A 14,685-nucleotide genomic window follows, 5' to 3' on the forward strand; every position below is an offset into this window, starting at 1 on the left:
GAAAATACCTCTAAAACACCTAGGCATATTCTGGAATTTCCTCTTTCAGACCATTGTGAAGTGTTTAATGCACAAGCTTTTGAGCTCAAATGGATGTCACACACTATAAACACAGGGCAGGACACACAGGACAATTTATTATGTCTGAGGTCAGTACAAAAAAGTTCACTGTAAGTCAAAGCTTTAATTTAAAACTTGTACAAAGTTTGTGAATGAGAAGTTGATGTGAGCACAGCGATAATTCCTAATGAAAGTGTTCTTAAACTTCGAAACAAGAAGGCAAAATGTTATATTGATTTTTATAAAAGGTTTCCGTTGTCCATTCACAGCAAATGAAATACTGATATACCATTCCAGACAAAACTAATCCCCTAGGAAGGTCAATAAATACAAGGTAATGTATAAGAATGTCTAAACCCCAAGAATTATTAGACAAGACTTTACTGGAGACAATTTGAGCTCCTCTGGTATACCAGCAGAATTTTACATTTAAAACAACTCATGCCAAAAGAATTCCCAGTTACGCAATTTGCTGGGGTAGACCCTACAGTATATTATCTGCTGTACAAAATCTGTTATATGGGATTTTGTAGAGAAACTCTTTTTGTAGGTGAAATTTTAAGCAAAGAAAACAATTTGACAGTTATTATCTACAGGAAACGTGTGTGATACGAAATAATTGGCAGTAAGTGGCCCAAATTTTTACGTAGTCTTGAAAAGTGTTCAGCTTGGTTCTGTGAGTGTGCATACTTCAGCTATTTCAGGTTTGAGGAAGTATAAACAAGCATTCTCCTTTTTGACATTTTTTTTTGTTTTTGAAGTGCAATAATGAATGTACTGTACAGTATAAGAACACAAAATGTCAGGTAGACTGTTGTGTTTAAGCTGACTCTGATGCATGTTAAGTACTGTACTTTCTCAGGCTGACCAGGTGACAGGAAGCTTATTACTTAAGGTTATGATTTTCCATTTACTTTTATTCTACATCAAACATGTTTGACATGAAAAATGTACATCACCATGTATCGTTTTGTTTAGCCAGAGTTGCCATTTTTTTTCCAATTTCTGTGTTTCACTAGAACATAAAGGAGATGATTATTAAGTCTTGAGCTCAATGTTTCTGATTATGTTTCATTTGCAGTCTTAATCCACCATGGCTGAGCTACTAGTTTTTATCAAGTGGAAAACATTAAATGAAGTGTTTAAATACAGTACATTACAAAGCTATCAGGTTTATATGAAAAAAACTAAACATTCTAAATTAAAAGGTTGGTGTTTTCCCTAGTGTTTTTTGTATATCTAAAATACAAAATTGAAATATTTCTGCAAGATTTTTTCAGTTGTATAATGACCCTGCAGTAGCTATCTAGAGACCTAAAAATATCTTTATCCATCACATAGATTGCTAAAGATGTATAAACTTTCAAGAGCCCATAATTCATTATGATATGTTTGCTGTCGTTAATGCATGACATTGTTTTAAATCAGCTTTTTAGTGTACTGAAAATTTCACACCCAAGGTAGAAAAGAGCAGATGTAAGTCAGATATTAAGCTAATGCAGATTTATACAGCCCAGAACCTTTCATAAAGGACATAGAAAATCAATGTGTACTCAGTATGTTGGAGTATTGATTGGGCATTCTAGTCCAGAGGAAGGAGTGGCTACTGCTCTATGAATATAACTTACATTAGCAACCTTGTCCTATCCCAGTACTAACCAGATCCAGCCTTGTTTAGCATCGGAGATTTGACAGAGCAGGTTACAAGGCGGTAATGCTGTTGTTGTTTAATATAACACCCTTAATTATTCAGCTTGCTTTAATATAACACCCTTAATTATTCAGCTGGCTTATTTTTAACAGGCAATGCAGCAAAATAGCAGTGAAAGATCTGTAGGAATGCTCCATGAAGATTTACATTTTAACTAAAAGCAGTACTCCAGAGAAAACCCAGAGTAAAATAGTGGTTGGTCAACTGCAGATTGCTATTAAAACAAAGAAAAACACAGTAGTTCAAATATTAAGGTCAAGACAACCTCCCTACACTTTTATTTATCATACTGAGCAGATAATGAAATAACACTTACTTACTCACTTACCCACAATATTAAATTAGATTAAGATCCTTGAATCCAGAATAGTTAGGGTTATCAATCAGGAAAAACTGAAGAGATAAAAATCTGTCTGAACTCAATAAAAAGCCTGTATTACATTACAAAAGATATATGACAAAGTATCTAAGAGGACAGTTATATTTGCCTCAGAATACAGGAAAATGTATCACAGGAGGAAAGCTTGCCAGCCAATGTCAATACAAAATATTAAAAGGAAATCGCCCCATTTCCTGGAAAGCCAATTACATACTAAAGATCATGTTCAATTTAAATAAAAAATGTATTCAAGAGCCATTTTTGTAAGAGTACACATATTTCACTTTTCAGTTACTTATCGTACATGCCTTGGGAGGAAAGTACTTTTCACAACATTGAATTGCTGGAAAATAAAGTGTGATATAATATCAAGTATATATCAGCTTTGACTTGGCTTTGCCTCAAGAGCAAATGCTCAAAAATATTTTTGGGGGAAAGTGACTGCAATTGTTTTGGGAATGAAAGTGTACTATATTAATAATTCATCATATATTACCCAAATTATCATATTCAAAACACTCGAAAGGTTGCATCTAATTTTAAACCATGAACCAAACTCAAAAATTATAAAAGATATTTTAATTTTTCCAGCAGATGTTTTGTTTTTATCAGGCCGATACGTTTGTGCATGCAAGTGAAATTAAAAGGGGGTTTCAGTGGTTGGTATTGAGTCACAGGCTTGTGTGATGCTATAGATGCTCATCATTCTAATCTCCCTAGGATGTCCATTTCAAAACATGCCAAATGTTTCAGGACAGATGAAAGCTACAGGGATTAGATTGGAACGTCAATAAAGTCTTAGGCAGTGCCAAAGTACTTTAGAAAACCATCAGACTTTATTTGACATTGCAGAATCTGTACATCACAAGAAATAAACTTGCCACCCACAGCTTCAAAAGCTCAATCTGTCTGTCACCCTCCCTTTGAACTGGACACGGAGTGCCTATGATGTGCAAGCTTTTTAGAGCTTTTTTTTCTGTGATCCATCATTGGGTCTGTTGACTTTCTCCTTTCTCCTGTGCCTTCAATGTCGTTTCTGTTTATTCTAGAACAGCCGACTCGAACAGAGGACCACAAGGGGACCTGATTCAAGTATTCACAATCAGAATTAACAGAACACAAATGGGAATGATGGGGAAGTGCTTTTAAAACTGAGAAAGATTTGTGGGATTGTGAGAGACACAATGGGTTGTGGGAGTCTAGATCAAGTTACCTAATCAAGTTGCCAAAGCTCACACCACAGCTTCATTCAAGAAGTGGTTTGGTGATCATTTCTATTTTGGATTGTAACTTGTTTTTTAAGAAATTAAAAATAAGTGTTAACTATAAATGAAAGATTTTATTTATCAATCAGCTGCTTAGCAAAATCAGACCTATCATTGTCACCTGTTAGCTTAAAACAAAATGGCAGCTTTTTTAGTAGGAGGTTTCCACACAATCATGTTTCTGTGCAAAGAAAACAATTGAATGAAAAGAGTAATGAACTATTTTATACTGCAGCTTTAAAAGACAACCCCACAATTCATTTAAAGCATGTCACAATATTTTCTAAGAAAAAAAATCACAGAACTGAAATCAACACAGATACGGGAGATGAAACAAAAGGCCTTTCTAAAAAATGTCTACATTCAGGTAAGATTTAAAATCGTACATTGTGGCCAAAGACCCAGTGACCTACAGTATAGATTGCAGATTAACAGTGGGAACATCTACAGTGGGGAAAGTTAATAATAAACCAGAATCAGCTACTGTAAGTGAAGGTCACATGCAGAAGGGAGTAAATAGATTTCATAGTGTATCTACTCTATACTGAGGAACCACATCATGTCTACGCCTGTAAAATAATCAGAAGGAAGCAAGGACTCCAAGACATGTATGATATGATCACTTACATGTGACCTAGACAGTATTCTACCAACCAAATTCTAACATATATTGTAACTTGTTAAATGCAGTTAATTAGAGACCTCTACAAACAAGGCATTACAATAATCAATCATTAATAAAGCAAATGCATGAATCACTTTTGTTGCTACAGATACAGCACTATACACAGTATGGCAATGTTTCTAAGATGGATAAAGGTTCACAGCCGCTCAGGTGGCTCAGCTTGTAAAGGTGCTTCTAGAGTGCAGTTTGAGTATGATAACCCTGGCATCAGTGGGTCACGTCACTCATGCACTGTGGCTAATTGACAAGTGATAACGCATGCTGTAATTCACTGAGCACTGTCAAATACTGGGTAGGGATTGTCATCCAGGGTTATATCAGCGAAATCTTGGGAATTTACATGTTTACAGTGCTGTTGGTGAGGAACAGGCCTTTCCTCCAACCAGCTCCTGAACCTCCACTACTTGGTGTTGCCAAGTTCGGCTGGTCAAAGGAATCTGCCGACACTTCCTCAGTCTTTTCTGGATGAAGACACAAGGTTTACACCCATGAGCTGAGATTTGAGAAGAACATAAAAAAACATCAGTGTGGATATAACAAAAATAAGAGAAATCTAATAGCACGAGTCTAACATGAAAATAAATGTTGCATAATCCAAACATCAGAAACACAATAAGAGAGTACTGGAACAATTACCTAAGTGCCAGCTTTACATGGGATTAACGTGTATTTGAACATCTGCATAGAAATGCTATTTTGGATTATTTAATTTTAGCATTTAAACTAGAGAACGAACTAAATAGTGAAAGACCTGAAATTGATACCTGTGGAACCCAACAAACCTAACTTCAGAACTAAATAAAATGATAACACTCAGCAAGGTAAGATTTGAATCATCTAATGGCAGTAAAAGAGATGCAGACAAGGTCTCTAACCAAATAGAATAACTTGATTTATAATGAATATCCAGACAGATATTGTTTGAAAACTTTATTAACAGTGAGATGACTAGATACTCTGCAACAGCTTGTTCTAATATTTTCACAAGAGAAGTTAGATTTGGGCCAAAAAATAATTTCAATTCTCCAGAGATAACTAAGTTTTCTTAGGCACTACCATAACTGCTGCAGTTTTAAAATCAACTAGCAACACACCAGACCTCAAGAAGCAATTTAGAATGTTGAGCACTGAGGTGCAAAGGGCAGGGAAACAGGAGTAAAACAATGCAGAGAAAATGAAGTCCAAAAAACAAGAGGTGGGATTAAATGTGATACCAATTCAGTAAGAATTGTAAAGTGATAAAAAGGAGATATAGGAGGTGGGAATGTTGTGCCCTGTATTATCAAACTTTGTTGTACAAAATCTAGGTAACCTGACAGGACAGTTTTGATTTAGCAACAGATTAGTGGTGGAAACTGTTGAATAGATTGTTTTGACTGTTCTCAATAATATGAGAAAAATAGCTTGATCTAGTACTAACTATTACAGGGCTATGTGTCACACCTATGCACCTTTTTTACAAGAGACTGGCTTCATAGAGCACACTTGGTCAACATTTTCACAGAACACTACACCTTCCAAAGCATCAGAGACGGAAAAGGAGCTAACATTGTTGACTGATTTCCAGTTGTGAACATTTAAAGATTGTAAAGGTGTGAAGTGAGAGATGGAAAAGTCCAGAAGAAGAAGGACAGCCATGTGAAAAAGACCCAAATTAAGATTAGTTGTTAGGGTAATTAAAGAGCTATCGGCGATGACTAAATCCGAATCCAAGATCACTGAAGACTAAAACATTCCTACTGTAGTTGTGCAATAATCCCAATCCAAGTCTGTCATGCTCACTTCTGCTGCTGCTCTGCAGTGCAAGCTAGCATTGACATGACATCCGGCCTCTGGTTAGGATTCCAGCAAAGCTAAGGAAAGTTTCAGATACGAAACTTGATAGCAACCCTTACTGTAAATATCCTCAACCACCTGAAGCTACCTGAGGTAGTAAATTGCCTCCAGGTGGTCTAGGACTCCTGTTAGATAAGTATCCAAAGCAACCAGTTTTGAGTGACACTGGACATAGGTGGAGCACTGGCCAGCTATAATGCCAATGCCACATCAGCAATCATAACAAAAAGCCCATAAATTTCACTGCCAGGTTAGATTTTTTTAGCGGTGATATGGATGTCAAAAGCACAAAGGATTGACATGTCATTGGATTTCAGACAAATCAAGGATATGGCAATGTTAATGTATGTTTAGGAAGTGATTTTATAGATTATAAAAAATATAATTGAGAGGAAAGACTTTTAAAATCAGACATTCAAATGCTCAGTTTCTGGATTTAGTGACGGGACTCAAGCAGATAATTGATTATGCAACACAATCAGATCACTTCCATGGTTGGCAGATAATCTGGAGATACTAGCATTGATTAAATTTAAGATAGTATAGTCTACTTAAAAAGAAGACCATAATTTAGTTTTTGCCAGGTTCAATCTAATCAAAGAAGTTCCAGTTTTATATTAATAACGTAATTTAGTAATAGTCACTTATTTAAATAATGAGTTTTAAACTAGACTAAATGTGTTATGAAGCAGATTCTTTGGAGTTGCAGGGAAAAGTATTTGAAAGCATTATAGATTGGTTAAGCTAATTCCAGAGCAGGAAATATTAGGATATCGCAGTCATAAAAGAGGCATAGTAACAGAATTCAAATAGGTTGGAGTTTGAAGAGGCTAGCATAACATAAGAGTTCAGAACCTCAATATATAATCTATATCCAGGTCTACGCCAAAGGTCAAGCTCACAGCAATTTTCAGAGGCATTTTGCTAGGTTAAGAGTTCTCTTTTAGGTACAATAGTTAGAAAATGGCCAAACTAACTTGAAAGAATTCTGGTAATAACTCAGTCAATACAGTAAAAATCCAAGAGTAATCTATCGTCAAGGGAGAGCAACAATAGCACAAACAAGAACTCTTCACAGCTTTGCTCTGAAAGATACCAACACAGAATGGAAGCCCAGACACATGCAGCATCAGATGTGAAATTATCTATCAGCAGAACCAAGCAATAGGCACATCACATCCTCAAACAAGACTAAGTTTTAATAACACAAAACGTTTAAGCCTTTTGGACTGTACACATGTACATTTACTGTATCATCATCGTGATCATCATCGTGGCTAAGGATCTGCTCCTGTGTTCTAGTTCAAATCCCGCAGCTGGCAGAGGAATCCTACTCCATTGGGCCCCTGAGCCAGGCCCTTAACCCCAGCTGCTCCAGGGGTGCCATATAAATGGCTGACCCTGTGCTCTGACCCCAAGCTTCTCTCTCCCTGTCTGTGTGCCTGTGTGTCTGATGGAGAGCAAGCTGGGGTATGCGAAAAGACAAATTCCTAAAGCAAGAAATTGTATATGGCCAATAAAGTGATCTTATCTTATCTTACCATTTTCTAATAACTTACCCCCGGTGAGGGTTGTGGTATAAACAGTATAAACAGCTGCATTTATTTAGCCAATAATTACAACTAGATTGTTCTTTAGAAACAAATGTTCTTTAAAAAGGTAAATCCCACAGGGCACAAACAGGCCCTCTAAATGCAAAATCTCGAAGCTTCAGGACTTTTATTTGTGGAGAGTACTATGTCAGCACTATAAATGCACTCTCATAATGTGCATTAAACTGGGAAAATTCAAATAACTGTCTGTGTTACATTAGGCATTCTTGGATGCCTACCAGCGTAGGTGAAAATAATGTCCTAACACTGGTAAATACTGTACAATGAGCCATTATTACATAAATCAATATGCACAGCTGGTTCACTAGTATATAAAGGATATACTATAAAGGATTGCCAAATAATACACTGTAATTAACCCATCAATTTTCAAGAAATCCTCTTATACCTTGTAAGGGTCATAGTGTGTTCATACAAAAATGTTCCCTCTAACCTGTGCGCGTGTGCGCACGCACACAGGTTATGAAATCAGCACACATAGAAAATTGAACTGCCCACAAATAATTAAATATGACAATAATAAAACAAACACTGTCATCAATTGAAAAATACTAAATTGACCATATGAGACTGGCTGCAAGAGGCCCAACTTGGCTGTGTGCATTATTAGTGCTACTCGATCATCGATACCTATGCTTTCGTAGTCTCGAACCTCACTGCTCATGCTAACTCGACACTCAGTCTCTATGACTGGGCTCGTTGAATCGCTGTCCCAATCTTTTGGATCTCTATGCTATGAGAATGACTATATTAACAAAAAATAATCTCAGGTTTACAATTTTACACACACTTAATTTAGTGCGCACAAGTTTTTGTCACTGGGGAAAAAACTTGCACAACTTGAAATTGTTGCGCATACAGGCCATTAACAATTAGAGGGAACATTGCTGTGCAAGGCAGAGCTACAACTTGGACAAGATGCGTTCTTCCCAGGGTGCATCCCTGAGAACACAAGGACAGTTTGGACAACAATTAACCTGTCAGCGTGTCTCTCGAAGCTGGGATGGACCTTGTATAAGCATTTTTAAAAGTTAATTAATACTTGAAGGCAAATCCTCTTTGTCCTTACCATCTGAGGAGAAACCATCTGGGTAACAAGGAGACCATTTTTTGGAGTGTGTTTAATACAGAAAAAAAACATAATTACATGTGAGAACAAATGCCTGGAAGGACAAAAGATAAGGAAAAGAAAAATCACATTTCTAAACAAATTAAACAATGTAACAGCAAATAATTTGCCTTGAAACAGTAATTAAAGATTTCCGACATTTCCTTAGCAATGTAACATTCCAGTCATTTTCTTGTCCACTTACACAACTAGAGCACACTTTATAAGAATTTGCTGTTATTCTTTTCTGCTCTATTATCAGTTTTATCATTTACTGTCACTGTATCACTGTATAGCTTAACTGATGTTTTAACTGTACATACATTCATTCTTCATCATTCATGTAATGTTTCGTGATTCCTTATAATATGCTGGCAACCCTAGGCAACGGCAGATTTTGGAGGCATCTTTCAGTTAGCAACTGATTAAGACCTGAAAAGCACAGGTGATTTGAATTCTTATTTACTCAAGTGGTTTAATTAAATCATTAAAATCCAATGAAAACCACAAGAAAACACCACACTCGAAGACCAGGGTTGTCTACTCCTGCCATGTAATTTACACTCCATAACCCTGTGAATTGGTCAGCTTTTCTTCTGGAAGTTCTCATCCATGCTGAAGGAAAACCTATAAACCGTGCTGTTTAATGATGGAGACCAAGAGAAAGAATGGGCTAGAGATACTGGCAGTTTCCAGACCTCGAGAAAAAACAGTTTATCGTTGCCCTGGGAACACAGAAGAGCCTTGGACTTCTCTGTCCTTCACCCAACACAGTGAAATATTTGTATTGTACAGTCCATTTACCTCTTTCTTTCACAAACAGACACAGTCTTTCTCAAATATTGTCCTATATTCAAACCATCCCATCTACTGTATGTCAGCAACCACCTTAACAAACCAAGTCTGCAATGAGCACCAGCATCACTCAAAAACAGCTCTAAGAAAACCCATTGATACTTCTAGCTGCATGCACAGGATTTGGTTTAATATAAATGAACACTTCATTTTTTCTTGCATGTGAAAATTTCCGTTATGCAACTGTTGCAGTTGCAACTGAATATTGATGCTGTATTTTAAAAAGTTATAGAATATACAGTACACTGTAAATCACAATATAAACACTTGAATTACAATAAAGCAAGGAATAAACCAAAACCCAGATACACAAAATACAGTGGAGGCTTTTAAAATGAGCATGTAATCTACAAAACACAATGCATAAGCATTTAATTACAAATCGTGAAAGATATGATTTAAGATGTCATAGATGGCTTCCCTGTTACTAAGCATATCCTACTGCCCAGTGCTTAACTCGGTCAATTTTATAAGATACTTTGTTACAGTTTTTTTTTTTGTTGTGTCACATTGTCTTCAGATGTTTTTCACCAAATAAAAACTTCCTTTCTTTTTTCTCTCAGAAGCTAGTTCCTGTATTTTAATCATTTACAGCTCATTCTATGCCAGTGATTGTTATTACAGGTGGATTCATACACTGGAACAGGTAAGTGAATTAACCTTTTTTTCTGACCATTTCAATGACTGTGTTTGCCTGATGGGAAGCTAGTTTTCACCCCTTTTCCTGTGTTGGTTCAAATTCAAAGGGAAGTTGAACTACTAAAAGTGAATGAAATACTGTATGTCTTTCTGCTTCTTTTTGTGGGAAGCATGTAAAATTCCTATCATTCTCCAATACGTTTATTACTGTTTAATCCCCTAGCTTCTACTTTGACAGTGCATGGACTGTTACAGTTTCCCCCAGAGTTTTAGTTGTTAACTACAAAAGTAATCCTTTCTACTTGTGAATACCTTTCCTTAATTCAGATTGAGATGCTGCTTCACAAGAGTTTCCACCAAACTCCATGTCTTGCTCCCCTTTTCTAGATTTTATTAGCTTGGCTTGCATTATCTTGTGCACTTTTGGTAGTTAGCTCCCGTGCTACTGATACTATACTCCAGATTTCCTCATTGAAATATCTTACAAGGGGGATGCTCTTGAAGAGAATGATTCTATCTCCAGCTCATATTCAGATTCCTGAGCCCAGTTTTCACAAGTGCAATGACTGTAAGAAGCAAACTCCACTGGAGGATGACCACCACACCTGCCACGTGCCTGAGGCCACATCACACAGAAACCCCACACAACAGCCTCTGCAGGACCTTTCAGCAATGCCTCTGTGTGCCACAAGCCTGTCAGGTGATGGGTTAGGAGTCGAAACACCCTTCACCAGCAGCCATATCACTCTGCAACTCACAACTACAAACCCACTGAAGCTGGTGTGAGACTGGTCAGTACCTGGATGGGAGACCTCCTGGGAAAAACTAAGGTTGCTGCTGGAAGAGGTGTTAGTGGGGCCAGCAGGGGGTGCTCACCCTGTGGTCTGTGTGGGTCCTAATGCCCCAGTATAGTGATGGGGACACTATACCGCAAACAGGCACCGTCCTTCAAATGAGACATAAAACCAAGGTCCTGACTCTCTGTGGTCATTAAAAATCCCAGGGTGTTTCTTGAAAAGAGTAGGGGTGTAACCCCAGCGTCCTGGCCAAATTTCCCATGCCTCCTAATAATCCCCCTCTATGAATTGGCTACATTACTTTGTTCTCCTCCCCCACTCTGACGGGAGGTGGAGCCGGTTGGAGTGTCCAGAAAAGCGCTATATAAGTGTAAGCAATTATTATTATTATTATTATTCATGGTGGATCCAGTGTCCCTTTCTCCCAGGCAGCACCCTAGTTTCTCCAGTTCATTCATCCTTGTCTTGGGGTCCTGGACCTGCTTTTGCTTAATCACTTGTTGTGGCTTTCTCCTATACACCCACTTCTTCATTTTGGCCCTCTGTCTTTCTAGGTTGCTCTCTGCAGCAACGAGATAAATCCCCTGATGCCATGACCTCTTTGGTGCTCAGGTGACCAAGCTTGAATGAGCTGAAGGGCAATAAAATGTTCTGCTGCAACTGGTACAGCAGCAAACTCCAAAAATGAAAACATGCATCCCCTTCCTTCTGCTAGTCCATCCAGAACCAACAACTCCTGTTTCTCCTCCATCAGACAAAGACTGGGAATATAACTGGATTTTGTAGAGACACTTTTAATACAGCCATTAGTTTTCCATAATCTTGCTTGACACTGAAGCTAACACCATTCTCTTGAAGCCATTTTCTCTTGAACTAAAATGTTTTTAAATGTCTTTAAATACCAAAATCAGTTAATGGCATGTACAGTACCATGAGAGACTCTTTTTGTTGTATTGTGATATGCATCCTTCTATCTTTGCATGTTTCCTTCCTTCTTAACATTTTCTTTTATTAATTTGAAGCCAATACATATTTCATATGAAAAATACATATTTCAACTCGAGACAAATGTACTGTAGGAATCCCACCTTTACACACTAGTTATCTATGAGTGACCTTAGAGGCCAGTCTTTAATTACTAATGTGCATCCTGTTCTGCACAGGTAAGCCACGTAATTAGTGTCTGGCTGATTATGACAAGCTTCTGATGCTTGTAAAGAGCAATTGAGAATGCTCAGCTGTATTCTCAATGAATCCTCAAATGAATTAGTCTTGTACAATACTTCACTAGTTGAGCCCAATAGAAATAACAAAGGTTGCTTTGCATCAACATACTACTTTCCACTAACTGATCCACATCTGAAAGCAGCTGCAGACCAGCTTTGATTGATCCTCTCTGTTCATGGTTCAGTAACTTGGCATAATCGCTCAGGTACTAATACCGTAGAAGTAAATATCCCTGTGTGTTACAAACAAGGAAACCACACTGAGTTGGACTGTCTAAACACAAAAGATAAAACAAAATTAATGTGGTCTTAGCCTGCTCGATTAACCCTATCACTTTCATCTGTTTCTTACACAGTGTGCACGTCTAAATTTCAGTAGTCAGCACAAGCCATGCTTTATGACACTGTAACATACAGTATGCCATTTATGGACTGAAACTAAAACAAATACCTGGTTAAATTTCTTAATTACATGCAGTGTGCTGGTGGAATAATTAAACATTCTTACACTTATATAGTGCTTTTCTGGACACTCTACTCAAAGCGCTTTCAGATAATAGAGATTCCCCTCCACCACCAATGTGTAGCCCCACCTGGATGATGTGACAGCAGCCATAGTGCGCCAGAACGCTCCCCACACATCAGCTAACAGTGGGGAGGAGAACAGAGTGATGAAGCCAATTCATAGATGGGGATTATTAGGAGGCCACGATTGGTAAAGACCAATGGGAAATTTGGCCAGGACGCCAGGGTTACACCCCTACTCTTTTCGAAAAACATACTGAGATTCTTAATGACCACAGACAGGACCTTAGTTTTAGGTCTCATCTGGAGGATGGCACCTTTTTACAGTATAGTGTCCCCATCACTATACTGGGGCATTAGGACCCACGTAGACCACAGGGTGAGCTCCCCCTGCTTGCCCCACTAACACCTCTTCCAGCAGCAACCATTGCTTTCCCAGGAGGTCTCCCATCCAGGTACTGACCAGGCTCACACCTGCTGAGCTTCAGTGGGTTGCCCGTTGTGAGTTGCAGAGTGATATACTGTAGCTGCTGGCTAAAAAAATGGTTAGAGATGCCATGAAGTGGGTGGCAACGCCTTAACCATATGTGCACTGTAGGCCACTAGGACCTCTTCCATCCTCTCCTTTCATAAAACATAAAATGCACCTACTCAGAAAAAAATGTATCCATTCTCTATTATTCAAAAGTGGATAAAACATGCGGTAGTATATATTATTGTCACCCAATTCACCTCCTGCCACGGCTTGCTTGCTGAATAGTGTTTTTTCTGAAACTCAGTTGCATCATCTATCATTCTCATGTGAGATATGTAATGAGCATGTCATTTCACATGTGCCCTAACAGACAAATAGGTGTCCTGTGCTATATACAGTACATACTGTATACAGGTTTTCATTCTATTCTGACAGGGCACTGCACATACAGTAGGAATACAATGTGGCAATCAATGTATACCATTTTCAATAACGGCACAAAACTCCCTAAATCCTCTATGCCTAAATCAATAGAATGATTGTATTACAGCCACAACTTAAAGGCTCATTACACATTTTTGTTTAATATTCAGTTTAGTTCCTGTCATCACTAATCCAAAAGAAGGAAGAGGCAGTCACAAACAAACATGAAATCATAACAGGGTCATTTGGTTGTATTTTTTTTTTTTAAATGTGTCAGTCACTGAAAGTAGGCATGTTATAAGTTATCCTGACTGGAAAGTTAATTTTTGCCTGACTTATTTGTATAATTACACAGTGTTTTATAAAGAGAAAAACAGGGTATTTTTTTTTTTGCTTCAAGAAAACTGGAATTTCTGATTGTTAGCTAATGGATTATACAGTACTTTCCTGCCTGAATTATAATTGTACAACCAGTGTCAAATCCCTGTTATTTTAAATAAATATTTCAAGGTCTGTCAAACCATCAAGCAATTTCCCTATGCAGTGCTGTATGAATGGAAACTCGCATAAAGTGATATACAGTGGAAGAGATGATCTGAAAGATTAGTATTGACAACACCTGCAGGACTGATAAAGCCAATGTGCTCATAGGGAACTAGCACAGTCACATTAAGATACTGTTTTGTTCTGGAAAATGCCTAATAGATGTTTTTTTTTTCCTGTGGCAGCAAAGCAAAGGGCAAACAAACTCCAATCCAGTATGATATAAATGACAGCAAATCATCTTGTATTTAATCAATGAGATTTACATATGAAGTGTTGCCAAAAAGAAATTCAACATGTTGTTCTTAAGTGCATTAATATGTTATCTTCAAATCCAAGTTTTTATGAGTTTTTGATGGAGTTTTTGAAGAAATCCATCAAGACAGCCTGTTTCTAACTATTTATTTCTGATTTATTACAGCTTCGAAGATCTGCATGTTATATTAATTCCAGATAAAGGTTTCTTGAATAATCCTCCTGAGTTCTACAATGAAAAGCTTCGTCTGCAGACCACAGGCACTTTATGCATATCTTTTGTCTGTTTT

General features: G+C 37.5%; 1 protein-coding gene and 1 non-coding gene across 2 annotated transcripts in view; both read right to left on the reverse strand.

Moving 5' to 3' along the window:
• The window catches only part of gabbr2 (gamma-aminobutyric acid (GABA) B receptor, 2), a 336,240-nt gene that overhangs the window by 303,340 nt on the left and 18,215 nt on the right, over positions 1-14,685 (reverse strand). The gene's annotated exons all lie outside the window — the stretch shown is intronic.
• Positions 13,234-13,337, reverse strand: LOC148822668 (U6atac minor spliceosomal RNA). Its single transcript, XR_016093882.1, has one exon. It is a non-coding gene; the product is annotated as a U6atac minor spliceosomal RNA (small nuclear RNA).

The sequence above is a fragment of the Atractosteus spatula genome, chromosome 12 (assembly GCF_055471065.1).
Source record: "Atractosteus spatula isolate fAtrSpa1 chromosome 12, fAtrSpa1.hap1, whole genome shotgun sequence".
In the NCBI taxonomy this organism is placed as follows: domain Eukaryota; kingdom Metazoa; phylum Chordata; class Actinopteri; order Semionotiformes; family Lepisosteidae; genus Atractosteus; species Atractosteus spatula.